This window comes from Castor canadensis, chromosome 10 (assembly GCF_047511655.1).
Source record: "Castor canadensis chromosome 10, mCasCan1.hap1v2, whole genome shotgun sequence".
NCBI lineage: Eukaryota > Metazoa > Chordata > Mammalia > Rodentia > Castoridae > Castor > Castor canadensis.
This window is the reverse complement of record NC_133395.1, coordinates 87,430,581-87,457,600: the sequence shown is the minus strand read 5'-3', so window position 1 is coordinate 87,457,600 and position 27,020 is coordinate 87,430,581. Positions and strand designations below refer to the sequence as shown.

At 67.5% G+C, this 27,020-nt stretch overlaps 12 non-coding genes across 12 annotated transcripts; all 12 read right to left on the bottom strand.

Annotated features, from left to right (window-relative positions):
* Positions 1 to 828: 828 nt before the first annotated feature.
* On the bottom strand, positions 829 to 947 carry LOC141413549 (5S ribosomal RNA). The gene has a single exon (XR_012438340.1). It is a non-coding gene; the product is annotated as a 5S ribosomal RNA (ribosomal RNA).
* Positions 948 to 3,091: 2,144 nt separating this feature from the next.
* LOC141413357 (5S ribosomal RNA) lies at positions 3,092 to 3,210 on the bottom strand. Its single transcript, XR_012438149.1, has one exon. It is a non-coding gene; the product is annotated as a 5S ribosomal RNA (ribosomal RNA).
* A 2,157-nt stretch (positions 3,211 to 5,367) lies between these two features.
* Positions 5,368 to 5,486, bottom strand: LOC141413548 (5S ribosomal RNA). The gene has a single exon (XR_012438339.1). It is a non-coding gene; the product is annotated as a 5S ribosomal RNA (ribosomal RNA).
* Positions 5,487 to 7,624: 2,138 nt separating this feature from the next.
* LOC141412619 (5S ribosomal RNA) lies at positions 7,625 to 7,743 on the bottom strand. Its single transcript, XR_012437460.1, has one exon. It is a non-coding gene; the product is annotated as a 5S ribosomal RNA (ribosomal RNA).
* A 2,143-nt stretch (positions 7,744 to 9,886) lies between these two features.
* On the bottom strand, positions 9,887 to 10,005 carry LOC141413546 (5S ribosomal RNA). The gene has a single exon (XR_012438337.1). It is a non-coding gene; the product is annotated as a 5S ribosomal RNA (ribosomal RNA).
* Positions 10,006 to 12,160: 2,155 nt separating this feature from the next.
* Positions 12,161 to 12,279, bottom strand: LOC141412874 (5S ribosomal RNA). The gene has a single exon (XR_012437716.1). It is a non-coding gene; the product is annotated as a 5S ribosomal RNA (ribosomal RNA).
* Positions 12,280 to 14,423: 2,144 nt separating this feature from the next.
* LOC141413545 (5S ribosomal RNA) lies at positions 14,424 to 14,542 on the bottom strand. Its single transcript, XR_012438336.1, has one exon. It is a non-coding gene; the product is annotated as a 5S ribosomal RNA (ribosomal RNA).
* A 2,157-nt stretch (positions 14,543 to 16,699) lies between these two features.
* LOC141413401 (5S ribosomal RNA) lies at positions 16,700 to 16,818 on the bottom strand. The gene has a single exon (XR_012438193.1). It is a non-coding gene; the product is annotated as a 5S ribosomal RNA (ribosomal RNA).
* Positions 16,819 to 18,960: 2,142 nt separating this feature from the next.
* Positions 18,961 to 19,079, bottom strand: LOC141413544 (5S ribosomal RNA). The gene has a single exon (XR_012438335.1). It is a non-coding gene; the product is annotated as a 5S ribosomal RNA (ribosomal RNA).
* A 2,144-nt stretch (positions 19,080 to 21,223) lies between these two features.
* LOC141413543 (5S ribosomal RNA) lies at positions 21,224 to 21,342 on the bottom strand. The gene has a single exon (XR_012438334.1). It is a non-coding gene; the product is annotated as a 5S ribosomal RNA (ribosomal RNA).
* A 2,157-nt stretch (positions 21,343 to 23,499) lies between these two features.
* LOC141413390 (5S ribosomal RNA) lies at positions 23,500 to 23,618 on the bottom strand. Its single transcript, XR_012438182.1, has one exon. It is a non-coding gene; the product is annotated as a 5S ribosomal RNA (ribosomal RNA).
* Positions 23,619 to 25,754: 2,136 nt separating this feature from the next.
* Positions 25,755 to 25,873, bottom strand: LOC141412618 (5S ribosomal RNA). The gene has a single exon (XR_012437459.1). It is a non-coding gene; the product is annotated as a 5S ribosomal RNA (ribosomal RNA).
* Between the last annotated feature and the right edge of the window lie 1,147 nt (positions 25,874 to 27,020).

The window sequence follows — 27,020 nt, the reverse complement described above, 5'->3', positions numbered from 1 at the left end:
GTGGGTTTTCCAAGGCGGAGCAGAGGGTCCCGGCACCTGAGGTTGTCCACGGGGAGAATGTCTGTTCCACGGGGGCAAGCGGTCCCTTCCGTCGTGCCCAAGCCCATGTGACCCCGAAGGCCAGGTGGCCCCGGTCCTTGAGCTGACTGAGGAGTGCTTTGAGACCCGGAGGGTGGCACAGGCGACTGGGTGCCAGCGGCGGCCCTCCCTCCCTTGAGCGGGACGGGGAGCTGCCGCTGGCATTCGGAGCTCTGGCGGCCTGTGCCCTCTGTCCCTGTGACCGCAGGCTCTGCCGTGGGAGGCGGGATCCCACGTAGAGGTCGCGCGCTGGCTGCCCTGTCTTGGGTTGAGCGACGGAGCGCGACGTGGAGCAGCACCCGACTGAGGCTCCCTGCTTCTCTGTCCCCTGGCGTCTTGCCCTGGACCCAGTGCACCACCTTGTGGCGAGCCCAGGTGTGGCGCGTCCCGCTGTGGGGCCCGCTGGGGTGCAGGACCCACTTTCTCATGGCTTCCGCACGTCCCTCCCCGCCCGCCTGGAGGGCAGTTGGGGAGCGGTCCCCAACGTGGCCTGGGACCAACCTCGCTGGTGACCCGTGTCGCGGGCGCGCGCCCCAGGAGAGTGTGGGGAGGGGAGAGGATTCGGGGACGTAGCTGTGAGGATTCGGTGTGCGTGGGTCTGGCGGGTGGCCCGGACGGGGTCGGGGTCGTGGTCACGGTGGGTCGTTGTGGTGGTGGTGGTGGTGGTGGTGCTGGGGGTGGTGGTGGTGGTGGGGGGGTGGTGGCGAAGTCCCCGAAGACAAAAGGAGCAGCGAGGGAGGGAGGAGCAAAAGCCTACAGCACCCGGTATTCCCAGGCGGTCTCCCATCCAAGTACTAACCAGGCCCGACCCTGCTTAGCTTCCGAGATCAGACGAGATCGGGCGCGTTCAGGGTGGTATGGCCGTAGACGCTAGCCGCCGCCTCCGGGAGCCCCAAGAGCCTGCCGAGGGCCCCGGCGTGCGTCTCCACGCTGCTCTCCTGGCACGGCTGGGAGTCCGGGTGGGGGCTGGCAGCCCGGGGCCAGCGGCCAGAGGCCCCGCGCGCCTGCTCGGGCAGCCGGTCTCGCCCAGGTGGCCGCTGGGTGGCTTTCTTCCCGAGGTGTCCTGCTGCCAGGACGAGGGTCAAGTTTTCTCGGGGGAAAATTTCTCAGTGCTCTCGGGCGCTTGTTCTTCTGGGAATGTCCACTGCTGTGGCCAAGGCGGGGGACGCACAGCTCGGGCCAGGGCAAGCAGCCGCCCTCCTCCGTCGCCTCCTGGAGCCGTATCCTTTGGTGGGTGCGTGGCTCCCAGCGGAGGTCTCGGGGACCCTTCCGGTCCTCTTCGTCCGGAAAGCGCCACTGCCCCTCCAGCCCATCAGGAAAACGGCAGCCGCGCCCTTCGCCGACCCGCTCCGCCCTCCTCCACACTCAGGGCCTGGGGCTGCGGGGCTGAATCGTGAGGCTTTCCAGCCCAGGACTTCACCTCTGGCCCCTTTCACACCCGGGATCTTGGGAAGAAGAAACAAAACCAAACACAGCCAAAGCCATCTCCTCCGACCCGGGGCCCCTCCACATCCCTTCCGATCCCGGGTTCCTGCCGGCCTCCCGGGGCGTTTCTCCCAGGCAGGCCTTCGCGGCCACTACACGGGGCTGAGCACTCGAGTCCTCGGGCGTCACGGGGCCCGTGGCCACGCCAAGCACGCACGACTCCCGGGTCTCGTCTGCTCCTGGGTGCCCTGGGCCTCTTCCCTGTGCCGCTGCTGGGTCTTGTGCCCCTGCTTGGCCTCCTTCAGACCCGACACCGTGCTACGCGGCCACGTGCTACAGGATCGTGCCAGCAGAACTGGCCCTGGCTGAGCCCCGTACCCACCCTCCTGCCATCCCTGGCCCTGCTAGCAAATGGCAGAGATCCTCTGGCCTCCGAGCCCAGACAAAAATCCTGATGCAGTTGGCCAAGGGGCCGCAAACCAAGGCTTCGCTTGTTCCCGCTCAGGCCCCAGCCATACCCTCTTGTTCTTCGGCTGCTCGTGTGTGGGGTGGGGGAGAGGAGGGTGCGACCCGTGCGTGCGTGCGTGGTCTGGGTGTCTCTGCGTGGTGTGTGTGTGTGTGTGTGTGTGTGTTAGATGCCGTGCCTGGTGTAGGTGGGGAAGAGCAAGCCCTCACGCACAGAGCCCCATCACACACTGGGGCCGGGCCGAGGGGGTCAATCTGCTCGGCCTGATTGCGTTGGGCATACATTGCAGAAGGTGGGTTTTCCAAGGCAGAGCAGAGGGTCCCGGCACCTGAGGTTGTCCACGGGGAGAATGTCTGTTCCACGGGGGCAAGCGGTCCCTTCCGTCGTGCCCAAGCCCATGTGACCCCGAAGGCCAGGTGGCCCCGGTCCTTGAGCTGACTGAGGAGTGCTTTGAGACCCGGAGGGTGGCACAGGCGACTGGGCGCCAGCGGCGGCCCTCCCTCCCTTTGAGCGGGACGGGGAGCTGCCGCTGGCATCCGGAGCTCTGGCGGCCTGCGCCCTCTGTCCCTGTGACCGCAGGCTCTGCCGTGGGAGGCGGGATCCCACGTAGAGGTCGCGCGCTGGCTGCCCTGTCTTGGGTTGAGCGACGGAGCGCGACGTGGAGCAGCACCCGACTGAAGCTCCCTGCTTCTCTGTCCCCTGGCGTCTTGCCCTGGACCCAGTGCACCACCTTGTGGCGAGCCCAGGTGTGGCGCGTCCCGCTGTGGGGCCCGCTGGGGTGCAGGACCCACTTTCTCATGGCTTCCGCACGTCCCTCCCCGCCCGCCTGGAGGGCAGTTGGGGAGCGGTCCCCAACGTGGCCTGGGACCAACCTCGCTGGTGACCCGTGTCGCGGGCGCGCACCCCAGGAGAGTGTGGGGAGGGGAGAGGATTCGGGGACGTAGCTGTGAGGATTCGGTGTGCGTGGGTCTGGCGGGTGGCCCGGACGGGGTCGGGGTCGTGGTCACGGTGGGTCGTTGTGGTGGTGGTGGTGGTGGTGGTGCTGGGGGTGGTGGTGGTGGTGGGGGGGGTGGTGGCGAAGTCCCCGAAGACAAAAGGAGCAGCGAGGGAGGGAGGAGCAAAAGCCTACAGCACCCGGTATTCCCAGGCGGTCTCCCATCCAAGTACTAACCAGGCCCAACCCTGCTTAGCTTCCGAGATCAGACGAGATCGGGCGCGTTCAGGGTGGTATGGCCGTAGACGCTAGCCGCCGCCTCCGGGAGCCCCAAGAGCCTGCCGAGGGCCCCGGCGTGCGTCTCCACGCTGCTCTCCTGGCACGGCTGGGAGTCCGGGTGGGGGCTGGCAGCCCGGGGCCAGCGGCCAGAGGCCCCGCGCGCCTGCTCGGGCAGCCGGTCTCGCCCAGGTGGCCGCTGGGTGGCTTTCTTCCCGAGGTGTCCTGCTGCCATGACGAGGGTCAAGTTTTCTCGGGGGAAAATTTCTCAGGGCTCTCGGGCGCTTGTTCTTCTGGGAATGTCCACTGCTGTGGCCAAGGCGGGGGACGCACAGCTCGGGCCAGGGCAAGCAGCCGCCCTCCTCCGTCGCCTCCTGGAGCCGTATCCTTGGGTGGGTGCGTGGCTCCCAGCGGAGGTCTCGGGGACCCTTCCGGTCCTCTTCGTCCGGAAAGCGCCACTGCCCCTCCAGCCCATCAGGAAAACGGCAGCCGCGCCCTTCGCCGACCCGCTCCGCCCTCCTCCACACTCAGGGCCTGGGGCTGCGGGGCTGAATCGTGAGGCTTTCCAGCCCAGGACTTCACCTCTGGCCCCTTTCACACCCGGGATCTTGGGAAGAAGAAACAAAACCAAACACAGCCAAAGCCATCTCCTCCGACCCGGGGCCCCTCCACATCCCTTCCGATCCCGGGTTCCTGCCGGCCTCCCGGGGCGTTTCTCCCAGGCAGGCCTTCGCGGCCACTACACGGGGCTGAGCACTCGAGTCCTCGGGCGTCACGGGGCCCGCGGCCACGCCAAGCACGCACGACTCCCGGGTCTCGTCTGCTCCTGGGTGCCCTGGGCCTCTTCCCTGTGCCGCTGCTGGGTCTTGTGCCCCTGCTTGGCCTCCTTCAGACCCGACCCCGTGCTACGCGGCCACGTGCTACAGGATCGTGCCAGCAGAACTGGCCCTGACTGAGCCCCGTACCCACCCTCCTGCCATCCCTGGCCCTGCTAGCAAATGGCAGAGATCCTCTGGCCTCCGAGCCCAGACAAAAATCCTGATGCAGTTGGCCGAGGGGCCGCAAACCAAGGCTTCGCTTGTTCCCGCTCAGGCCCCAGCCATACCCTCTTGTCCTTCGGCTGCTCGTGTGTGGGGTGGGGGAGAGGAGGGTGCGTCCCCGTGCGTGCGTGCGTGGTCTGGGTGTCTCTGCGTGGTGTGTGTGTGTGTGTGTGTGTGTGTGTGTGTGTGTGTGTTAGATGCCGTGCCTGGTGTAGGTGGGGAAGAGCAAGCCCTCACGCACAGAGCCCCATCACACACTGGGGCCGGGCCGAGGGGGTCAATCTGCTCGGCCTGATTGCGTTGGGCATACATTGCAGAAGGTGGGTTTTCCAAGGCGGAGCAGAGGGTCCCGGAACCTGAGGTTGTCCACGGGGAGAATGTCTGTTCCACGGGGGCAAGCGGTCCCTTCCGTCGTGCCCAAGCCCATGTGACCCCGAAGGCCAGGTGGCCCCGGTCCTTGAGCTGACTGAGGAGTGCTTTGAGACCCGGAGGGTGGCACAGGCGACTGGGTGCCAGCGGCGGCCCTCCCTCCCTTGAGCGGGACGGGGAGCTGCCGCTGGCATTCGGAGCTCTGGCGGCCTGTGCCCTCTGTCCCTGTGACCGCAGGCTCTGCCGTGGGAGGCGGGATCCCACGTAGAGGTCGCGCGCTGGCTGCCCTGTCTTGGGTTGAGCGACGGAGCGCGACGTGGAGCAGCACCCGACTGAGGCTCCCTGCTTCTCTGTCCCCTGGCGTCTTGCCCTGGACCCAGTGCACCACCTTGTGGCGAGCCCAGGTGTGGCGCGTCCCGCTGTGGGGCCCGCTGGGGTGCAGGACCCACTTTCTCATGGCTTCCGCACGTCCCTCCCCGCCCGCCTGGAGGGCAGTTGGGGAGCGGTCCCCAACGTGGCCTGGGACCAACCTCGCTGGTGACCAGTGTCGCGGGCGCGCGCCCCAGGAGAGTGTGGGGAGGGGAGAGGATTCGGGGACGTAGCTGTGAGGATTCGGTGTGCGTGGGTCTGGCGGGTGGCCCGGACGGGGTCGGGGTCGTGGTCACGGTGGGTCGTTGTGGTGGTGGTGGTGGTGGTGGTGCTGGGGGTGGTGGTGGTGGTGGGGGGGTGGTGGCGAAGTCCCCGAAGACAAAAGGAGCAGCGAGGGAGGGAGGAGCAAAAGCCTACAGCACCCGGTATTCCCAGGCGGTCTCCCATCCAAGTACTAACCAGGCCCGACCCTGCTTAGCTTCCGAGATCAGACGAGATCGGGCGCGTTCAGGGTGGTATGGCCGTAGACGCTAGCCGCCGCCTCCGGGAGCCCCAAGAGCCTGCCGAGGGCCCCGGCGTGCGTCTCCACGCTGCTCTCCTGGCACGGCTGGGAGTCCGGGTGGGGGCTGGCAGCCCGGGGCCAGCGGCCAGAGGCCCCGCGCGCCTGCTCGGGCAGCCGGTCTCGCCCAGGTGGCCGCTGGGTGGCTTTCTTCCCGAGGTGTCCTGCTGCCAGGACGAGGGTCAAGTTTTCTCGGGGGAAAATTTCTCAGTGCTCTCGGGCGCTTGTTCTTCTGGGAATGTCCACTGCTGTGGCCAAGGCGGGGGACGCACAGCTCGGGCCAGGGCAAGCAGCCGCCCTCCTCCGTCGCCTCCTGGAGCCGTATCCTTGGGTGGGTGCGTGGCTCCCAGCGGAGGTCTCGGGGACCCTTCCGGTCCTCTTCGTCCGGAAAGCGCCACTGCCCCTCCAGCCCATCAGGAAAACGGCAGCCGCGCCCTTCGCCGACCCGCTCCGCCCTCCTCCACACTCAGGGCCTGGGGCTGCGGGGCTGAATCGTGAGGCTTTCCAGCCCAGGACTTCACCTCTGGCCCCTTTCACACCCGGGATCTTGGGAAGAAGAAACAAAACCAAACACAGACAAAGCCATCTCCTCCGACCCGGGGCCCCTCCACATCCCTTCCGATCCCGGGTTCCTGCCGGCCTCCCGGGGCGTTTCTCCCAGGCAGGCCTTCGCGGCCACTACACGGGGCTGAGCACTCGAGTCCTCGGGCGTCACGGGGCCCGCGGCCACGCCAAGCACGCACGACTCCCGGGTCTCGTCTGCTCCTGGGTGCCCTGGGCCTCTTCCCTGTGCCGCTGCTGGGTCTTGTGCCCCTGCTTGGCCTCCTTCAGACCCGACACCGTGCTACGCGGCCACGTGCTACAGGATCGTGCCAGCAGAACTGGCCCTGGCTGAGCCCCGTACCCACCCTCCTGCCATCCCTGGCCCTGCTAGCAAATGGCAGAGATCCTCTGGCCTCCGAGCCCAGACAAAAATCCTGATGCAGTTGGCCAAGGGGCCGCAAACCAAGGCTTCGCTTGTTCCCGCTCAGGCCCCAGCCATACCCTCTTGTCCTTCGGCTGCTCGTGTGTGGGGTGGGGGAGAGGAGGGTGCGACCCGTGCGTGCGTGCGTGGTCTGGGTGTCTCTGCGTGGTGTGTGTGTGTGTGTGTGTGTGTGTGTTAGATGCCGTGCCTGGTGTAGGTGGGGAAGAGCAAGCCCTCACGCACAGAGCCCCATCACACACTGGGGCCGGGCCGAGGGGGTCAATCTGCTCGGCCTGATTGCGTTGGGCATACATTGCAGAAGGTGGGTTTTCCAAGGCAGAGCAGAGGGTCCCGGCACCTGAGGTTGTCCACGGGGAGAATGTCTGTTCCACGGGGGCAAGCGGTCCCTTCCGTCGTGCCCAAGCCCATGTGACCCCGAAGGCCAGGTGGCCCCGGTCCTTGAGCTGACTGAGGAGTGCTTTGAGACCCGGAGGGTGGCACAGGCGACTGGGCGCCAGCGGCGGCCCTCCCTCCCTTTGAGCGGGACGGGGAGCTGCCGCTGGCATCCGGAGCTCTGGCGGCCGGCGCCCTCTGTCCCTGTGACCGCAGGCTCTGCCGTGGGAGGCGGGATCCCCGTAGAGGTCGCGCGCTGGCTGCCCTGTCTTGGGTTGAGCGACGGAGCGCGACGTGGAGCAGCACCCGACTGAGGCTCCCTGCTTCTCTGTCCCCTGGCGTCTTGCCCTGGACCCAGTGCACCACCTTGTGGCGAGCCCAGGTGTGGCGCGTCCCGCTGTGGGGCCTGCTGGGGTACAGGACCCACTTTCTCATGGCTTCCGCAAGTCCCTCCCCGCCCGCCTGGAGGGCAGTTGGGGAGCGGTCCCCAACGTGGCCTGGGACCAACCTCGCTGGTGACCCGTGTCGCGGGCGCGCGCCCCAGGAGAGTGTGGGGAGGGGAGAGGATTCGGGGACGTAGCTGTGAGGATTCGGTGTGCGTGGGTCTGGCGGGTGGCCCGGACGGGGTCGGGGTCGTGGTCACGGTGGGTCGTTGTGGTGGTGGTGGTGGTGGTGCTGGGGATGGTGGTGGGGGGGGGGTGGTGGCGAAGTCCCCGAAGACAAAAGGAGCAGCGAGGGAGGGAGGAGCAAAAGCCTACAGCACCCGGTATTCCCAGGCGGTCTCCCATCCAAGTACTAACCAGGCCCGACCCTGCTTAGCTTCCGAGATCAGACGAAATCGGGCGCGTTCAGGGTGGTATGGCCGTAGACGCTAGCCGCCGCCTCCGGGAGCCCCAAGAGCCTGCCGAGGGCCCCGGCGTGCGTCTCCACGCTGCTCTCCTGGCACGGCTGCGAGTCCGGGTGGGGGCTGGCAGCCCGGGGCCAGCGGCCAGAGGCCCCGCGCGCCTGCTCGGGCAGCCGGTCTCGCCCAGGTGGCCGCTGGGTGGCTTTCTTCCCGAGGTGTCCTGCTGCCAGGACGAGGGTCAAGTTTTCTCGGGGGAAAATTTCTCAGTGCTCTCGGGCGCTTGTTCTTCTGGGAATGTCCACTGCTGTGGCCAAGGCGGGGGACGCACAGCTCGGGCCAGGGCAAGCAGCCGCCCTCCTCCGTCGCCTCCTGGAGCCGTATCCTTGGGTGGGTGCGTGGCTCCCAGCGGAGGTCTCGGGGACCCTTCCGGTCCTCTTCGTCCGGAAAGCGCCACTGCCCCTCCAGCCCATCAGGAAAACGGCAGCCGCGCCCTTCGCCGACCCGCTCCGCCCTCCTCCACACTCAGGGCCTGGGGCTGCGGGGCTGAATCGTGAGGCTTTCCAGCCCAGGACTTCACCTCTGGCCCCTTTCACACCCGGGATCTTGGGAAGAAGAAACAAAACCAAACACAGACAAAGCCATCTCCTCCGACCCGGGGCCCCTCCACATCCCTTCCGATCCCGGGTTCCTGCCGGCCTCCCGGGGCGTTTCTCCCAGGCAGGCCTTCGCGGCCACTACACGGGGCTGAGCACTCGAGTCCTCGGGCGTCACGGGGCCCGTGGCCACGCCAAGCACGCACGACTCCCGGGTCTCGTCTGCTCCTGGGTGCCCTGGGCCTCTTCCCTGTGCCGCTGCTGGGTCTTGTGCCCCTGCTTGGCCTCCTTCAGACCCGACACCGTGCTACGCGGCCACGTGCTACAGGATCGTGCCAGCAGAACTGGCCCTGGCTGAGCCCCGTACCCACCCTCCTGCCATCCCTGGCCCTGCTAGCAAATGGCAGAGATCCTCTGGCCTCCGAGCCCAGACAAAAATCCTGATGCAGTTGGCCGAGGGGCCGCAAACCAAGGCTTCGCTTGTTCCCGCTCAGGCCCCAGCCATACCCTCTTGTCCTTCGGCTGCTCGTGTGTGGGGTGGGGGAGAGGAGGGTGCGACCCGTGCGTGCGTGCGTGGTCTGGGTGTCTCTGCGTGGTGTGTGTGTGTGTGTGTGTGTGTGTTAGATGCCGTGCCTGGTGTAGGTGGGGAAGAGCAAGCCCTCACGCACAGAGCCCCATCACACACTGGGGCCGGGCCGAGGGGGTCAATCTGCTCGGCCTGATTGCGTTGGGCATACATTGCAGAAGGTGGGTTTTCCAAGGCGGAGCAGAGGGTCCCGGCACCTGAGGTTGTCCACGGGGAGAATGTCTGTTCCACGGGGGCAAGCGGTCCCTTCCGTCGTGCCCAAGCCCATGGGACCCCGAAGGCCAGGTGGCCCCGGTCCTTGAGCTGACTGAGGAGTGCTTTGAGACCCGGAGGGTGGCACAGGCGACTGGGCGCCTGCGGCGGCCCTCCCTCCCTTTGAGCGGGACGGGGAGCTGCCGCTGGCATCCGGAGCTCTGGCGGCCTGCGCCCTCTGTCCCTGTGACCGCAGGCTCTGCCGTGGGAGGCGGGATCCCCGTAGAGGTCGCGCGCTGGCTGCCCTGTCTTGGGTTGAGCGACGGAGCGCGACGTGGAGCAGCACCCGACTGAAGCTCCCTGCTTCTCTGTCCCCTGGCGTCTTGCCCTGGACCCAGTGCACCACCTTGTGGCGAGCCCAGGTGTGGCGCGTCCCGCTGTGGGGCCCGCTGGGGTGCAGGACCCACTTTCTCATGGCTTCCGCACGTCCCTCCCCGCCCGCCTGGAGGGCAGTTGGGGAGCGGTCCCCAACGTGGCCTGGGACCAACCTCGCTGGTGACCCGTGTCGCGGGCGCGCGCCCCAGGAGAGTGTGGGGAGGGGAGAGGATTCGGGGACGTAGCTGTGAGGATTCGGTGTGCGTGGGTCTGGCGGGTGGCCCGGACGGGGTCGGGGTCGTGGTCACGGTGGGTCGTTGTGGTGGTGGTGGTGGTGGTGGTGCTGGGGGTGGTGGTGGTGGTGGGGGGGGTGGTGGCGAAGTCCCCGAAGACAAAAGGAGCAGCGAGGGAGGGAGGAGCAAAAGCCTACAGCACCCGGTATTCCCAGGCGGTCTCCCATCCAAGTACTAACCAGGCCCGACCCTGCTTAGCTTCCGAGATCAGACGAGATCGGGCGCGTTCAGGGTGGTATGGCCGTAGACGCTAGCCGCCGCCTCCGGGAGCCCCAAGAGCCTGCCGAGGGCCCCGGCGTGCGTCTCCACGCTGCTCTCCTGGCACGGCTGGGAGTCCGGGTGGGGGCTGGCAGCCCGGGGCCAGCGGCCAGAGGCACCGCGCGCGTGCCTGGGCAGCCGGTCTCGCCCAGGTGGCCGCTGGGTGGCTTTCTTCCCGAGGTGTCCTGCTGCCAGGACGAGGGTCAAGTTTTCTCGGGGGAAAATTTCTCAGTGCTCTCGGGCGCTTGTTCTTCTGGGAATGTCCACTGCTGTGGCCAAGGCGGGGGACGCACAGCTCGGGCCAGGGCAAGCAGCCGCCCTCCTCCGTCGCCTCCTGGAGCCGTATCCTTGGGTGGGTGCGTGGCTCCCAGCGGAGGTCTCGGGGACCCTTCCGGTCCTCTTCGTCCGGAAAGCGCCACTGCCCCTCCAGCCCATCAGGAAAACGGCAGCCGCGCCCTTCGCCGACCCGCTCCGCCCTCCTCCACACTCAGGGCCTGGGGCTGCGGGGCTGAATGGTGAGGCTTTCCAGCCCAGGACTTCACCTCTGGCCCCTTTCACACCCGGGATCTTGGGAAGAAGAAACAAAACCAAACACAGCCAAAGCCATCTCCTCCGACCCGGGGCCCCTCCACATCCCTTCCGATCCCGGGTTCCTGCCGGCCTCCCGGGGCGTTTCTCCCAGGCAGGCCTTCGCGGCCACTACACGGGGCTGAGCACTCGAGTCCTCGGGCGTCACGGGGCCCGCGGCCACGCCAAGCACGCACGACTCCCGGGTCTCGTCTGCTCCTGGGTGCCCTGGGCCTCTTCCCTGTGCCGCAGCTGGGTCTTGTGCCCCTGCTTGGCCTCCTTCAGACACGACCCCGTGCTACGCGGCCATGTGCTACAGGATCGTGCCAGCAGAACTGGCCCTGGCTGAGCCCCGTACCCACCCTCCTGCCATCCCTGGCCCTGCTAGCAAATGGCAGAGATCCTCTGGCCTCCGAGCCCAGACAAAAATCCTGATGCAGTTGGCCGAGGGGCCGCAAACCAAGGCTTCGCTTGTTCCCGCTCAGGCCCCAGCCATACCCTCTTGTCCTTCGGCTGCTCGTGTGTGGGCTGGGGGAGAGGAGGGTGCGTCCCCGTGCGTGCGTGCGTGGTCTGGGTGTCTCTGCGTGGTGTGTGTGTGTGTGTGTGTGTGTGTGTGTGTGTGTTAGATGCCGTGCCTGGTGTAGGTGGGGAAGAGCAAGCCCTCACGCACAGAGCCCCATCACACACTGGGGCCGGGCCGAGGGGGTCAATCTGCTCGGCCTGATTGCGTTGGGCATACATTGCAGAAGGTGGGTTTTCCAAGGCGGAGCAGAGGGTCCCGGCACCTGAGGTTGTCCACGGGGAGAATGTCTGTTCCACGGGGGCAAGCGGTCCCTTCCGTCGTGCCCAAGCCCATGTGACCCCGGAGGCCAGGTGGCCCCAGTCCTTGAGCTGACTGAGGAGTGCTTTGAGACCCGGAGGGTGGCACAGGCGACTGGGCGCCAGCGGCGGCCCTCCCTCCCTTTGAGCGGGACGGGAAGCTGACGCTGGCATCCCGAGCTCTGGCGGCCTGCGCCCTCTGTCCCTGTGACCGCAGGCTCTGCCGTGGGAGGCGGGATCCCACGTAGAGGTCGCACGCTGGCTGCCCTGTCTTGGGTTGAGCGACGGAGCGCGACGTGGAGCAGCACCCGACTGAGGCTCCCTGCTTCTCTGTCCCCTGGCGTCTTGCCCTGGACCCAGTGAAACACCTTGTGGCGAGCCCAGGTGTGGCGCGTCCCGCTGTGGGGCCCGCTGGGGTGCAGGACCCACTTTCTCATGGCTTCCGCACGTCCCTCCCCGCCCGCCTGGAGGGCAGTTGGGGAGCGGTCCCCAACGTGGCCTGGGACCAACCTCGCTGGTGACCCGTGTCGCGGGCGCGCGCCCCAGGAGAGTGTGGGGAGGGGAGAGGATTCGGGGACGTAGCTGTGAGGATTCGGTGTGCGTGGGTCTGGCGGGTGGCCCGGACGGGGTTGGGGTCGTGGTCACGGTGGGTCGTTGTGGTGGTGGTGGTGGTGGTGGTGCTGGGGGTGGTGGTGGTGGTGGGGGGGGTGGTGGCGAAGTCCCCGAAGACAAAAGGAGCAGCGAGGGAGGGAGGAGCAAAAGCCTACAGCACCCGGTATTCCCAGGCGGTCTCCCATCCAAGTACTAACCAGGCCCGACCCTGCTTAGCTTCCGAGATCAGACGAGATCGGGCGCGTTCTGGGTGGTATGGCCGTAGATGCTAGCCGCCGCCTCCGGGAGCCCCAAGAGCCTGCCGAGGGCCCCGGCGTGCGTCTCCACGCTGCTCTCCTGGCACGGCTGGGAGTCCGGGTGGGGGCTGGCAGCCCGGGGCCAGCGGCCAGAGGCACCGCGCGCCTGCTCGGGCAGCCGGTCTCGCCCAGGTGGCCGCTGGGTGGCTTTCTTCCCGAGGTGTCCTGCTGCCAGGACGAGGGTCAAGTTTTCTCGGGGGAAAATTTCTCAGTGCTCTCGGGCGCTTGTTCTTCTGGGAATGTCCACTGCTGTGGCCAAGGCGGGGGACGCACAGCTCGGGCCAGGGCAAGCAGCCGCCCTCCTCCGTCGCCTCCTGGAGCCGTATCCTTGGGTGGGTGCGTGGCTCCCAGCGGAGGTCTCGGGGACCCTTCCGGTCCTCTTCGTCCGGAAAGCGCCACTGCCCCTCCAGCCCATCAGGAAAACGGCAGCCGCGCCCTTCGCCGACCCGCTCCGCCCTCCTCCACACTCAGGGCCTGGGGCTGCGGGGCTGAATCGTGAGGCTTTCCAGCCCAGGACTTCACCTCTGGCCCCTTTCACACCCGGGATCTTGGGAAGAAGAAACAAAACCAAACACAGCCAAAGCCATCTCCTCCGACCCGGGGCCCCTCCACATCCCTTCCGATCCCGGGTTCCTGCCGGCCTCCCGGGGCGTTTCTCCCAGGCAGGCCTTCGCGGCCACTACACGGGGCTGAGCACTCGAGTCCTCGGGCGTCACGGGGCCCGCGGCCACGCCAAGCACGCACGACTCCCGGGTCTCGTCTGCTCCTGGGTGCCCTGGGCCTCTTCCCTGTGCCGCTGCTGGGTCTTGTGCCCCTGCTTGGCCTCCTTCAGACCCGGCCCCGTGCTACGCGGCCACGTGCTACAGGATCGTGCCAGCAGAACTGGCCCTGGCTGAGCCCCGTACCCACCCTCCTGCCATCCCTGGCCCTGCTAGCAAATGGCAGAGATCCTCTGGCCTCCGAGCCCAGACAAAAATCCTGATGCAGTTGGCCGAGGGGCCGCAAACCAAGGCTTCGCTTGTTCCCGCTCAGGCCCCAGCCATACCCTCTTGTCCTTCGGCTGCTCGTGTGTGGGGTGGGGGAGAGGAGGGTGCGTCCCCGTGCGTGCGTGCGTGGTCTGGGTGTCTCTGCGTGGTGTGTGTGTGTGTGTGTGTGTGTGTTAGATGCCGTGCCTGGTGTAGGTGGGGAAGAGCAAGCCCTCACGCACAGAGCCCCATCACACACTGGGGCCGGGCCGAGGGGGTCAATCTGCTCGGCCTGATTGCGTTGGGCATACATTGCAGAAGGTGGGTTTTCCAAGGCGGAGCAGAGGGTCCCGGCACCTGAGGTTGTCCACGGGGAGAATGTCTGTTCCACGGGGGCAAGCGGTCCCTTCCGTCGTGCCCAAGCCCATGTGACACCGAAGGCCAGGTGGCCCCGGTCCTTGAGCTGACTGAGGAGTGCTTTGAGACCCGGAGGGTGGCACAGGCGACTGGGCGCCAGCGGCGGCCCTCCCTCCCTTTGAGCGGGACGGGGAGCTGCCGCTGGCATCTGGAGCTCTGGCGGCCTGCGCCCTCTGTCCCTGTGACCGCAGGCTCTGCCGTGGGAGGCGGGATCCCACGTAGAGGTCGCGCGCTGGCTGCCCTGTCTTGGGTTGAGCGACGGAGCGCGACGTGGAGCAGCACCCGACTGAGGCTCCCTGCTTCTCTGTCCCCTGGCGTCTTGCCCTGGACCCAGTGCACCACCTTGTGGCGAGCCCAGGTGTGGCGCGTCCCGCTGTGGGGCCCGCTGGGGTGCAGGACCCACTTTCTCATGGCTTCCGCACGTCCCTCCCCGCCCGCCTGGAGGGCAGTTGGGGAGCGGTCCCCAACGTGGCCTGGGACCAACCTCGCTGGTGACCCGTGTCGCGGGCGCGTGCCACAGGAGAGTGTGGGGAGGGGAGAGGATTCGGGGACGTAGCTGTGAGGATTCGGTGTGCGTGGGTCTGGCGGGTGGCCCGGACGGGGTCGGGGTCGTGGTCACGGTGGGTCGTTGTGGTGGTGGTGGTGGTGGTGGTGCTGGGGGTGGTGGTGGTGGGGGGGGGGTGGTGGCGAAGTCCCCGAAGACAAAAGGAGCAGCGAGGGAGGGAGGAGCAAAAGCCTACAGCACCCGGTATTCCCAGGCGGTCTCCCATCCAAGTACTAACCAGGCCCGACCCTGCTTAGCTTCCGAGATCAGACGAGATCGGGCGCGTTCAGGGTGGTATGGCCGTAGACGCTAGCCGCCGCCTCCGGGAGCCCCAAGAGCCTGCCGAGGGCCCCGGCGTGCGTCTCCACGCTGCTCTCCTGGCACGGCTGGGAGTCCGGGTGGGGGCTGGCAGCCCGGGGCCAGCGGCCAGAGGCCCCGCGCGCCTGCTCGGGCAGCCGGTCTCGCCCAGGTGGCCGCTGGGTGGCTTTCTTCCCGAGGTGTCCTGCTGCCATGACGAGGGTCAAGTTTTCTCGGGGGAAAATTTCTCAGGGCTCTCGGGCGCTTGTTCTTCTGGGAATGTCCACTGCTGTGGCCAAGGCGGGGGACGCACAGCTCGGGCCAGGGCAAGCAGCCGCCCTCCTCCGTCGCCTCCTGGAGCCGTATCCTTGGGTGGGTGCGTGGCTCCCAGCGGAGGTCTCGGGGACCCTTCCGGTCCTCTTCGTCCGGAAAGCGCCACTGCCCCTCCAGCCCATCAGGAAAACGGCAGCCGCGCCCTTCGCCGACCCGCTCCGCCCTCCTCCACACTCAGGGCCTGGGGCTGTGGGGCTGAATCGTGAGGCTTTCCAGCCCAGGACTTCACCTCTGGCCCCTTTCACACCCGGGATCTTGGGAAGAAGAAACAAAACCAAACACAGCCAAAGCCATCTCCTCCGACCCGGGGCCCCTCCACATCCCTTCCGATCCCGGGTTCCTGCCGGCCTCCCGGGGCGTTTCTCCCAGGCAGGCCTTCGCGGCCACTACACGGGGCTGAGCACTCGAGTCCTCGGGCGTCACGGGGCCCGCGGCCACGCCAAGCACGCACGACTCCCGGGTCTCGTCTGCTCCTGGGTGCCCTGGGCCTCTTCCCTGTGCCGCTGCTGGGTCTTGTGCACCTGCTTGGCCTCCTTCAGTCCCGACCCCGTGCTACGCGGCCATGTGCTACAGGATCGTGCCAGCAGAACTGGCCCTGGCTGAGCCCCGTACCCACCCTCCTGCCATCCCTGGCCCTGCTAGCAAATGGCAGAGATCCTCTGGCCTCCGAGCCCAGACAAAAATCCTGATGCAGTTGGCCGAGGGGCCGCAAACCAAGGCTTCGCTTGTTCCCGCTCAGGCCCCAGCCATACCCTCTTGTCCTTCGGCTGCTCGTGTGTGGGGTGGGGGAGAGGAGGGTGCGTCCCCGTGCGTGCGTGCGTGGTCTGGGTGTCTCTGCGTGGTGTGTGTGTGTGTGTGTGTGTGTGTGTGTGTGTGTGTTAGATGCCGTGCCTGGTGTAGGTGGGGAAGAGCAAGCCCTCACGCACAGAGCCCCATCACACACTGGGGCCGGGCCGAGGGGGTCAATCTGCTCGGCCTGATTGCGTTGGGCATACATTGCAGAAGGTGGGTTTTCCAAGGCGGAGCAGAGGGTCCCGGCACCTGAGGTTGTCCACGGGGAGAATGTCTGTTCCACGGGGGCAAGCGGTCCCTTCCGTCGTGCCCAAGCCCATGTGACCCCGAAGGCCAGGTGGCCCCGGTCCTTGAGCTGACTGAGGAGTGCTTTGAGACCCGGAGGGTGGCACAGGCGACTGGGCGCCAGCGGCGGCCCTCCCTCCCTTTGAGCGGGACGGGGAGCTGCCGCTGGCATCCGGAGCTCTGGCGGCCTGCGCCCTCTGTCCCTGTGACCGCAGGCTCTGCCGTGGGAGGCGGGATCCCACGTAGAGGTCGCGCGCTGGCTGCCCTGTCTTGGGTTGAGCGATGGAGCGCGACGTGGAGCAGCACCCGACTGAGGCTCCCTGCTTCTCTGTCCCCTGGCGTCTTGCCCTGGACCCAGTGCACCACCTTGTGGCGAGCCCAGGTGTGGCGCGTCCCGCTGTGGGGCCCGCTGGGGTGCAGGACCCACTTTCTCATGGCTTCCGCACGTCCCTCCCCGCCCGCCTGGAGGGCAGTTGGGGAGCGGTCCCCAACGTGGCCTGGGACCAACCTCGCTGGTGACCCGTGTCGCGGGCGCGCGCCCCAGGAGAGTGTGGGGAGGGGAGAGGATTCGGGGACGTAGCTGTGAGGATTCGGTGTGCGTGGGTCTGGCGGGTGGCCCGGACGGGGTCGGGGTCGTGGTCACGGTGGGTCGTTGTGGTGGTGGTGGTGGTGGTGGTGCTGGGGGTGGTGGTGGTGGTGGGGGGGGTGGTGGCGAAGTCCCCGAAGACAAAAGGAGCAGCGAGGGAGGGAGGAGCAAAAGCCTACAGCACCCGGTATTCCCAGGCGGTCTCCCATCCAAGTACTAACCAGGCCCGACCCTGCTTAGCTTCCGAGATCGGACGAGATCGGGCGCGTTCAGGGTGGTATGGCCGTAGACGCTAGCCGCCGCCTCCGGGAGCCCCAAGAGCCTGCCGAGGGCCCCGGCTTGCGTCTCCACGCTGCTCTCCTGGCACGGCTGGGAGTCCGGGTGGGGGCTGGCAGCCCGGGACGAGTGGCCAGAGGCCCCGCGTGCCTGCTCGGGCAGCCGGACTCGCCCAGGTGGCCGCTGGGTGGCTTTCTTCCCGAGGTGTCCTGCTGCCAGGACGAGGGTCAAGTTTTCTCGGGGGAAAATTTCTCAGTGCTCTCGGGCGCTTGTTCTTCTGGGAATGTCCACTGCTGTGGCCAAGGCGGGGGACGCACAGCTCGGGCCAGGGCAAGCAGCCGCCCTCCTCCGTCGCCTCCTGGAGCCGTATCCTTGGGTGGGTGCGTGGCTCCCAGCGGAGGTCTCGGGGACCCTTCCGGTCCTCTTCGTCCGGAAAGCGCCACTGCCCCTCCAGCCCATCAGGAAAACGGCAGCCGCGCCCTTCGCCGACCCGCTCCGCCCTCCTCCACACTCAGGGCCTGGGGCTGCGGGGCTGAATCGTGAGGCTTTCCAGCCCAGGACTTCACCTCTGGCCCCTTTCACACCCGGGATCTTGGGAAGAAGAAACAAAACCAAACACAGCCAAAGCCATCTCCTCCGACCCGGGGCCCCTCCACATCCCTTCCGATCCCGGGTTCCTGCCGGCCTCCCGGGGCGTTTCTCCCAGGCAGGCCTTCGCGGCCACTACACGGGGCTGAGCACTCGAGTCCTCGGGCGTCACGGGGCCCGCGGCCACGCCAAGCACGCACGACTCCCGGGTCTCGTCAACTCCTGGGTGCCCTGGGCCTCTTCCCTGTGCCGCTGCTGGGTCTTGTGCCCCTGCTTGGCCTCCTTCAGACCCGGCCCCGTGCTACGCGGCCACGTGCTACAGGATCGTGCCAGCAGAACTGGCCCTGGCTGAGCCCCGTACCCACCCTCCTGCCATCCCTGGCCCTGCTAGCAAATGGCAGAGATCCTCTGGCCTCCGAGCCCAGACAAAAATCCTGATGCAGTTGGCCGAGGGGCCGCAAACCAAGGCTTCGCTTGTTCCCGCTCAGGCCCCAGCCATACCCTCTTGTCCTTCGGCTGCTCGTGTGTGGGGTGCGGGAGAGGAGGGTGCGTCCCCGTGCGTGCGTGCGTGGTCTGGGTGTCTCTGCGTGGTGTGTGTGTGTGTGTGTGTGTGTGTTAGATGCCGTGCCTGGTGTAGGTGGGGAAGAGCAAGCTCTCACGCACAGAGCCCCATCACACACTGGGGCCGGGCCGAGGGGGTCAATCTGCTCGGCCTGATTGCGTTGGGCATACATTGCAGAAGGTGGGTTTTCCAAGGCGGAGCAGAGGGTCCCGGCACCTGAGGTTGTCCACGGGGAGAATGTCTGTTGCACGGGGGCAAGCGGTCCCTTCCGTCGTGCCCAAGCCCATGTGACCCCGAAGGCCAGGTGGCCCCGGTCCTTGAGCTGACTGAGGAGTGCTTTGAGACCCGGAGGGTGGCACAGGCGACTGGGCGCCAGCGGCGGCCCTCCCTCCCTTTGAGCGTGACGGGGAGCTGCCGCTGGCATCCGGAGCTCTGGCGGCCTGCGCCCTCTGTCCCTGTGACCGCAGGCTCTGCCGTGGGAGGCGGGATCCCACGTAGAGGTCGCGCGCTGGCTGCCCTGTCTTGGGTTGAGCGACGGAGCACGACGTGGAGCAGCACCCGACTGAGGCTCCCTGCTTCTCTGTCCCCTGTCGTCTTGCAATGGACCCAATGCACCACCTTGTGGCGAGCCCAGGTGTGGCGCGTCCCGCTGTGGGGCCCGCTGGGGTGCAGGACCCACTTTCTCATGGCTTCCGCACGTCCCTCCCCGCCCGCCTGGAGGGCAGTTGGGGAGCGGTCCCCAACGTGGCCTGGGACCAACCTCGCTGGTGACCCGTGTCGCGGGCGCGCGCCCCAGGAGAGTGTGGGGAGGGGAGAGGATTCGGGGACGTAGCTGTGAGGATTCGGTGTGCGTGGGTCTGGCGGGTGGCCCGGACGGGGTCGGGGTCGTGGTCACGGTGGGTCGTTGTGGTGGTGGTGGTGGTGGTGGTGCTGGGGGTGGTGGTGGTGGGGGGGGTGGTGGCGAAGTCCCCGAAGACAAAAGGAGCAGCGAGGGAGGGAGGAGCAAAAGCCTACAGCACCCGGTATTCCCAGGCGGTCTCCCATCCAAGTACTAACCAGGCCCGACCCTGCTTAGCTTCCGAGATCAGACGAGATCGGGCGCGTTCAGGGTGGTATGGCCGTAGACGCTAGCCGCCGCCTCCGGGAGCCCCAAGAGCCTGCCGAGGGCCCCGGCGTGCGTCTCCACGCTGCTCTCCTGGCACGGCTGGGAGTCCGGGTTGGGGCTGGCAGCCCGGGGCCAGCGGCCAGAGGCCCCGCGCGCCTGCTCGGGCAGCCGGTCTCGCCCAGGTGGCCGCTGGGTGGCTTTCTTCCCGAGGTGTCCTGATGCCAGGACGAGGGTCAAGTTTTCTCGGGGGAAAATTTCTCAGTGCTCTCGGGCGCTTGTTCTTCTGGGAATGTTCACTGCTGTGGCCAAGGCGGGGGACGCACAGCTCGGGCCAGGGCAAGCAGCCGCCCTCCTCCGTCGCCTCCTGGAGCCGTATCCTTGGGTGGGTGCGTGGCTCCCAGCGGAGGTCTCGGGGACCCTTCCGGTCCTCTTCGTCCGGAAAGCGCCACTGCCCCTCCAGCCCATCAGGAAAACGGCAGCCGCGCCCTTCGCCGACCCGCTCCGCCCTCCTCCACACTCAGGGCCTGGGGCTGCGGGGCTGAATCGTGAGGCTTTCCAGCCCAGGACTTCACCTCTGGCCCCTTTCACACCTGGGATCTTGGGAAGAAGAAACAAAACCAAACACAGCCAAAGCCATCTCCTCCGACCCGGGGCCCCTCCACATCCCTTCCGATCCCGGGTTCCTGCCGGCCTCCCGGGGCGTTTCTCCCAGGCAGGCCTTCGCGGCCACTACACGGGGCTGAGCACTCGAGTCCTCGGGCGTCACGGGGCCCGTGGCCACGCCAAGCACGCACGACTCCCGGGTCTCGTCTGCTCCTGGGTGCCCTGGGCCTCTTCCCTGTGCCGCTGCTGGGTCTTGTGCCCCTGCTTGGCCTCCTTCAGACCCGACACCGTGCTACGCGGCCACGTGCTACAGGATCGTGCCAGCAGAACTGGCCCTGGCTGAGCCCCGTACCCACCCTCCTGCCATCCCTGGCCCTGCTAGCAAATGGCAGAGATCCTCTGGCCTCCGAGCCCAGACAAAAATCCTGATGCAGTTGGCCAAGGGGCCGCAAACCAAGGCTTCGCTTGTTCCCGCTCAGGCCCCAGCCATACCCTCTTGTTCTTCGGCTGCTCGTGTGTGGGGTGGGGGAGAGGAGGGTGCCACCCGTGCGTGCGTGCGTGGTCTGGGTGTCTCTGCGTGGTGTGTGTGTGTGTGTGTGTGTGTGTTAGATGCCGTGCCTGGTGTAGGTGGGGAAGAGCAAGCCCTCACGCACAGAGCCCCATCACACACTGGGGCCGGGCCGAGGGGGTCAATCTGCTCGGCCTGATTGCGTTGGGCATACATTGCAGAAGGTGGGTTTTCCAAGGCAGAGCAGAGGGTCCCGGCACCTGAGGTTGTCCACGGGGAGAATGTCTGTTCCACGGGGGCAAGCGGTCCCTTCCGTCGTGCCCAAGCCCATGTGACCCCGAAGGCCAGGTGGCCCCGGTCCTTGAGCTGACTGAGGAGTGCTTTGAGACCCGGAGTGTGGCACAGGCGACTGGGCGCCAGCGGCGGCCCTCCCTCCCTTTGAGCGGGACGGGGAGCTGCCGCTGGCATCCGGAGCTCTGGCGGCCTGCGCCCTCTGTCCCTGTGACCGCAGGCTCTGCCGTGGGAGGCGGGATCCCACGTAGAGGTCGCGCGCTGGCTGCCCTGTCTTGGGTTGAGCGACGGAGCGCGACGTGGAGCAGCACCCGACTGAAGCTCCCTGCTTCTCTGTCCCCTGGCGTCTTGCCCTGGACCCAGTGCACCACCTTGTGGCGAGCCCAGGTGTGGCGCGTCCCGCTGTGGGGCCCGCTGGGGTGCAGGACCCACTTTCTCATGGCTTCCGCACGTCCCTCCCCGCCCGCCTGGAGGGCAGTTGGGGAGCGGTCCCCAACGTGGCCTGGGACCAACCTCGCTGGTGACCCGTGTCGCGGGCGCGCACCCCAGGAGAGTGTGGGGAGGGGAGAGGATTCGGGGACGTAGCTGTGAGGATTCGGTGTGCGTGGGTCTGGCGGGTGGCCCGGACGGGGTCGGGGTCGTGGTCACGGTGGGTCGTTGTGGTGGTGGTGGTGGTGGTGGTGCTGGGGGTGGTGGTGGTGGTGGGGGGGGTGGTGGCGAAGTCCCCGAAGACAAAAGGAGCAGCGAGGGAGGGAGGAGCAAAAGCCTACAGCACCCGGTATTCCCAGGCGGTCTCCCATCCAAGTACTAACCAGGCCCGACCCTGCTTAGCTTCCGAGATCAGACGAGATCGGGCGCGTTCAGGGTGGTATGGCCGTAGACGCTAGCCGCCGCCTCCGGGAGCCCCAAGAGCCTGCCGAGGGCCCCGGCGTGCGTCTCCACGCTGCTCTCCTGGCACGGCTGGGAGTCCGGGTGGGGGCTGGCAGCCCGGGGCCAGCGGCCAGAGGCCCCGCGCGCCTGCTCGGGCAGCCGGTCTCGCCCAGGTGGCCGCTGGGTGGCTTTCTTCCCGAGGTGTCCTGCTGCCATGACGAGGGTCAAGTTTTCTCGGGGGAAAATTTCTCAGGGCTCTCGGGCGCTTGTTCTTCTGGGAATGTCCACTGCTGTGGCCAAGGCGGGGGACGCACAGCTCGGGCCAGGGCAAGCAGCCGCCCTCCTCCGTCGCCTCCTGGAGCCGTATCCTTGGGTGGGTGCGTGGCTCCCAGCGGAGGTCTCGGGGACCCTTCCGGTCCTCTTCGTCCGGAAAGCGCCACTGCCCCTCCAGCCCATCAGGAAAACGGCAGCCGCGCCCTTCGCCGACCCGCTCCGCCCTCCTCCACACTCAGGGCCTGGGGCTGCGGGGCTGAATCGTGAGGCTTTCCAGCCCAGGACTTCACCTCTGGCCCCTTTCACACCCGGGATCTTGGGAAGAAGAAACAAAACCAAACACAGCCAAAGCCATCTCCTCCGACCCGGGGCCCCTCCACATCCCTTCCGATCCCGGGTTCCTGCCGGCCTCCCGGGGCGTTTCTCCCAGGCAGGCCTTCGCGGCCACTACACGGGGCTGAGCACTCGAGTCCTCGGGCGTCACGGGGCCCGCGGCCACGCCAAGCACGCACGACTCCCGGGTCTCGTCTGCTCCTGGGTGCCCTGGGCCTCTTCCCTGTGCCGCTGCTGGGTCTTGTGCCCCTGCTTGGCCTCCTTCAGACCCGACCCCGTGCTACGCGGCCACGTGCTACAGGATCGTGCCAGCAGAACTGGCCCTGACTGAGCCCCGTACCCACCCTCCTGCCATCCCTGGCACTGCTAGCAAATGGCAGAGATCCTCTGGCCTCCGAGCCCAGACAAAAATCCTGATGCAGTTGGCCGAGGGGCCGCAAACCAAGGCTTCGCTTGTTCCCGCTCAGGCCCCAGCCATACCCTCTTGTCCTTCGGCTGCTCGTGTGTGGGGTGGGGGAGAGGAGGGTGCGTCCCCGTGCGTGCGTGCGTGGTCTGGGTGTCTCTGCGTGGTGTGTGTGTGTGTGTGTGTGTGTGTGTGTGTGTGTGTGTTAGATGCCGTGCCTGGTGTAGGTGGGGAAGAGCAAGCCCTCACGCACAGAGCCCCATCACACACTGGGGCCGGGCCGAGGGGGTCAATCTGCTCGGCCTGATTGCGTTGGGCATACATTGCAGAAGGTGGGTTTTCCAAGGCGGAGCAGAGGGTCCCGGAACCTGAGGTTGTCCACGGGGAGAATGTCTGTTCCACGGGGGCAAGCGGTCCCTTCCGTCGTGCCCAAGCCCATGTGACCCCGAAGGCCAGGTGGCCCCGGTCCTTGAGCTGACTGAGGAGTGCTTTGAGACCCGGAGGGTGGCACAGGCGACTGGGTGCCAGCGGCGGCCCTCCCTCCCTTGAGCGGGACGGGGAGCTGCCGCTGGCATTCGGAGCTCTGGCGGCCTGTGCCCTCTGTCCCTGTGACCGCAGGCTCTGCCGTGGGAGGCGGGATCCCACGTAGAGGTCGCGCGCTGGCTGCCCTGTCTTGGGTTGAGCGACGGAGCGCGACGTGGAGCAGCACCCGACTGAGGCTCCCTGCTTCTCTGTCCCCTGGCGTCTTGCCCTGGACCCAGTGCACCACCTTGTGGCGAGCCCAGGTGTGGCGCGTCCCGCTGTGGGGCCCGCTGGGGTGCAGGACCCACTTTCTCATGGCTTCCGCACGTCCCTCCCCGCCCGCCTGGAGGGCAGTTGGGGAGCGGTCCCCAACGTGGCCTGGGACCAACCTCGCTGGTGACCAGTGTCGCGGGCGCGCGCCCCAGGAGAGTGTGGGGAGGGGAGAGGATTCGGGGACGTAGCTGTGAGGATTCGGTGTGCGTGGGTCGGGCGGGTGGCCCGGACGGGGTCGGGGTCGTGGTCACGGTGGGTCGTTGTGGTGGTGGTGGTGGTGGTGGTGCTGGGGGTGGTGGTGGTGGTGGGGGGGTGGTGGCGAAGTCCCCGAAGACAAAAGGAGCAGCGAGGGAGGGAGGAGCAAAAGCCTACAGCACCAGGTATTCCCAGGCGGTCTCCCATCCAAGTACTAACCAGGCCCGACCCTGCTTAGCTTCCGAGATCAGACGAGATCGGGCGCGTTCAGGGTGGTATGGCCGTAGACGCTAGCCGCCGCCTCCGGGAGCCCCAAGAGCCTGCCGAGGTCCCCGGCGTGCGTCTCCACGCTGCTCTCCTGGCACGGCTGGGAGTCCGGGTGGGGGCTGGCAGCCCGGGGCCAGCGGCCAGAGGCCCCGCGCGCCTGCTCGGGCAGCCGGTCTCGCCCAGGTGGCCGCTGGGTGGCTTTCTTCCCGAGGTGTCCTGCTGCCAGGACGAGGGTCAAGTTTTCTCGGGGGAAAATTTCTCAGTGCTCTCGGGCGCTTGTTCTTCTGGGAATGTCCACTGCTGTGGCCAAGGCGGGGGACGCACAGCTCGGGCCAGGGCAAGCAGCCGCCCTCCTCCGTCGCCTCCTGGAGCCGTATCCTTGGGTGGGTGCGTGGCTCCCAGCGGAGGTCTCGGGGACCCTTCCGGTCCTCTTCGTCCGGAAAGCGCCACTGCCCCTCCAGCCCATCAGGAAAACGGCAGCCGCGCCCTTCGCGGACCCGCTCCGCCCTCCTCCACACTCAGGGCCTGGGGCTGCGGGGCTGAATCGTGAGGCTTTCCAGCCCAGGACTTCACCTCTGGCCCCTTTCACACCCGGGATCTTGGGAAGAAGAAACAAAACCAAACACAGACAAAGCCATCTCCTCCGACCCGGGGCCCCTCCACATCCCTTCCGATCCCGGGTTCCTGCCGGCCTCCCGGGGCGTTTCTCCCAGGCAGGCCTTCGCGGCCACTACACGGGGCTGAGCACTCGAGTCCTCGGGCGTCACGGGGCCCGCGGCCACGCCAAGCACGCACGACTCCCGGGTCTCGTCTGCTCCTGGGTGCCCTGGGCCTCTTCCCTGTGCCGCTGCTGGGTCTTGTGCCCCTGCTTGGCCTCCTTCAGACCCGACACCGTGCTACGCGGCCACGTGCTACAGGATCGTGCCAGCAGAACTGGCCCTGGCTGAGCCCCGTACCCACCCTCCTGCCATCCCTGGCCCTGCTAGCAAATGGCAGAGATCCTCTGGCCTCCGAGCCCAGACAAAAATCCTGATGCAGTTGGCCAAGGGGCCGCAAACCAAGGCTTCGCTTGTTCCCGCTCAGGCCCCAGCCATACCCTCTTGTCCTTCGGCTGCTCGTGTGTGGGGTGGGGGAGAGGAGGGTGCGACCCGTGCGTGCGTGCGTGGTCTGGGTGTCTCTGCGTGGTGTGTGTGTGTGTGTGTGTGTGTGTTAGATGCCGTGCCTGGTGTAGGTGGGGAAGAGCAAGCCCTCACGCACAGAGCCCCATCACACACTGGGGCCGGGCCGAGGGGGTCAATCTGCTCGGCCTGATTGCGTTGGGCATACATTGCAGAAGGTGGGTTTTCCAAGGCAGAGCAGAGGGTCCCGGCACCTGAGGTTGTCCACGGGGAGAATGTCTGTTCCACGGGGGCAAGCGGTCCCTTCCGTCGTGCCCAAGCCCATGTGACCCCGAAGGCCAGGTGGCCCCGGTCCTTGAGCTGACTGAGGAGTGCTTTGAGACCCGGAGGGTGGCACAGGCGACTGGGCGCCAGCGGCGGCCCTCCCTCCCTTTGAGCGGGACGGGGAGCTGCCGCTGGCATCCGGAGCTCTGGCGGCCGGCGCCCTCTGTCCCTGTGACCGCAGGCTCTGCCGTGGGAGGCGGGATCCCCGTAGAGGTCGCGCGCTGGCTGCCCTGTCTTGGGTTGAGCGACGGAGCGCGACGTGGAGCAGCACCCGACTGAGGCTCCCTGCTTCTCTGTCCCCTGGCGTCTTGCCCTGGACCCAGTGCACCACCTTGTGGCGAGCCCAGGTGTGGCGCGTCCCGCTGTGGGGCCTGCTGGGGTACAGGACCCACTTTCTCATGGCTTCCGCAAGTCCCTCCCCGCCCGCCTGGAGGGCAGTTGGGGAGCGGTCCCCAACGTGGCCTGGGACCAACCTCGCTGGTGACCCGTGTCGCGGGCGCGCGCCCCAGGAGAGTGTGGGGAGGGGAGAGGATTCGGGGACGTAGCTGTGAGGATTCGGTGTGTGTGGGTCTGGCGGGTGGCCCGGACGGGGTCGGGGTCGTGGTCACGGTGGGTCGTTGTGGTGGTGGTGGTGGTGGTGCTGGGGATGGTGGTGGGGGGGGGGTGGTGGCGAAGTCCCCGAAGACAAAAGGAGCAGCGAGGGAGGGAGGAGCAAAAGCCTACAGCACCCGGTATTCCCAGGCGGTCTCCCATCCAAGTACTAACCAGGCCCGACCCTGCTTAGCTTCCGAGATCAGACGAAATCGGGCGCGTTCAGGGTGGTATGGCCGTAGACGCTAGCCGCCGCCTCCGGGAGCCCCAAGAGCCTGCCGAGGGCCCCGGCGTGCGTCTCCACGCTGCTCTCCTGGCACGGCTGCGAGTCCGGGTGGGGGCTGGCAGCCCGGGGCCAGCGGCCAGAGGCCCCGCGCGCCTGCTCGGGCAGCCGGTCTCGCCCAGGTGGCCGCTGGGTGGCTTTCTTCCCGAGGTGTCCTGCTGCCAGGACGAGGGTCAAGTTTTCTCGGGGGAAAATTTCTCAGTGCTCTCGGGCGCTTGTTCTTCTGGGAATGTCCACTGCTGTGGCCAAGGCGGGGGACGCACAGCTCGGGCCAGGGCAAGCAGCCGCCCTCCTTCGTCGCCTCCTGGAGCCGTATCCTTGGGTGGGTGCGTGGCTCCCAGCGGAGGTCTCGGGGACCCTTCCGGTCCTCTTCGTCCGGAAAGCGCCACTGCCCCTCCAGCCCATCAGGAAAACGGCAGCCGCGCCCTTCGCCGACCCGCTCCGCCCTCCTCCACACTCAGGGCCTGGGGCTGCGGGGCTGAATCGTGAGGCTTTCCAGCCCAGGACTTCACCTCTGGCCCCTTTCACACCCGGGATCTTGGGAAGAAGAAACAAAACCAAACACAGACAAAGCCATCTCCTCCGACCCGGGGCCCCTCCACATCCCTTCCGATCCCGGGTTCCTGCCGGCCTCCCGGGGCGTTTCTCCCAGGCAGGCCTTCGCGGCCACTACACGGGGCTGAGCACTCGAGTCCTCGGGCGTCACGGGGCCCGCGGCCACGCCAAGCACGCACGACTCCCGGGTCTCGTCTGCTCCTGGGTGCCCTGGGCCTCTTCCCTGTGCCGCTGCTGGGTCTTGTGCCCCTGCTTGGCCTCCTTCAGACCCGACACCGTGCTACGCGGCCACGTGCTACAGGATCGTGCCAGCAGAACTGGCCCTGGCTGAGCCCCGTACCCACCCTCCTGCCATCCCTGGCCCTGCTAGCAAATGGCAGAGATCCTCTGGCCTCCGAGCCCAGACAAAAATCCTGATGCAGTTGGCCGAGGGGCCGCAAACCAAGGCTTCGCTTGTTCCCGCTCAGGCCCCAGCCATACCCTCTTGTCCTTCGGCTGCTCGTGTGTGGGGTGGGGGAGAGGAGGGTGCGACCCGTGCGTGCGTGCGTGGTCT